This window comes from Sinocyclocheilus anshuiensis, unplaced genomic scaffold (genome assembly GCF_001515605.1).
Source record: "Sinocyclocheilus anshuiensis isolate Anshui unplaced genomic scaffold, SAMN03320099.WGS_v1.1 scaffold341, whole genome shotgun sequence".
In the NCBI taxonomy this organism is placed as follows: domain Eukaryota; kingdom Metazoa; phylum Chordata; class Actinopteri; order Cypriniformes; family Cyprinidae; genus Sinocyclocheilus; species Sinocyclocheilus anshuiensis.
Genome location: NW_015536488.1, coordinates 70,660 through 71,678, shown reverse-complemented (window position 1 = coordinate 71,678; position 1,019 = coordinate 70,660). Strand labels below are relative to the sequence as shown.

The 1,019-nt window shown below is 41.9% G+C and overlaps 1 protein-coding gene across 2 annotated transcripts in view; it reads right to left on the bottom strand.

The window, feature by feature from the left end:
- LOC107684989 (arf-GAP with Rho-GAP domain, ANK repeat and PH domain-containing protein 1-like) overlaps positions 1-1,019 on the bottom strand; it is a 36,009-nt gene that overhangs the window by 1,463 nt on the left and 33,527 nt on the right. The window lies entirely within an intron of this gene.

Genomic DNA, 1,019 nt, shown 5'->3' with positions numbered 1-1,019 from the left:
CACACACACACACACCCACACACACACACACACACACACACACACACACACACAGACTCTCACACTCACAGACTCTCCCACTCACTTACACACACACTCACATTAGGGCTGTGCGATTTGGGGAAAAATATCAAATTGCGCTTTTTTTTGACAGATATTGCGATTGCGATTTGATTTGCGATTTTAAATTTGCAAAGTCAAGCTTCAGCTCAATATTGTCAATAATGTGCAGCACAGTATGGGTATCATTACCAGACAGACTGGATGATGATCAGATCAGATCTCTGTGTGGAGCACTGGCTGTTGTCAGACTCCTTGTGCAAACAAACATCTCACTGCATTATTACAATTAATGGCAAAATGAATGCTTGGAAATGTAAACTGATATTTCCTACAGACACATTACAGCAAAAGATAGAAATAACGGACTTAAAACCATTTTTTTAGCTGCTGAAAATACTAGCGTTCTAATAATTTTGGTCACCACTGAATACACACACACACACACACACACACACGCACACGCGCTCACACGCTCACACACACACAGACTCTCACTCACACACACACACAGACTCTCACACACTCACTCTCACACATACACACGGACTCTCACACACTCACACACACAGACTCTCACACACACAGACTCTCACACACACACACACACAAGTTTATTTTTGTGAAAAGTGGGGACATCCCATAGGCGTAATGGTTTTTATACTGTACAAACTGTATATTCTATTGCCCTACACCAACCCTACTCCTAAACCTACCCCTTACAGGAAACTTTGTGCTATTTCAGATTTTCAATACACTCCATTCTGTGTGATTTATAAGTGTTTTGAAAAGTGGGGACATGGGGTAATGTCCTGAAAAGTCACCTTCTCCTTGTAATACCTGTCATACCTTTGTCATTATACAAATTTATGTCCTCATTTGTCACAAAAACGCGCGCACACACACACACACACACACTCTCTCACACACACACGCTCACACACACACACACACACACA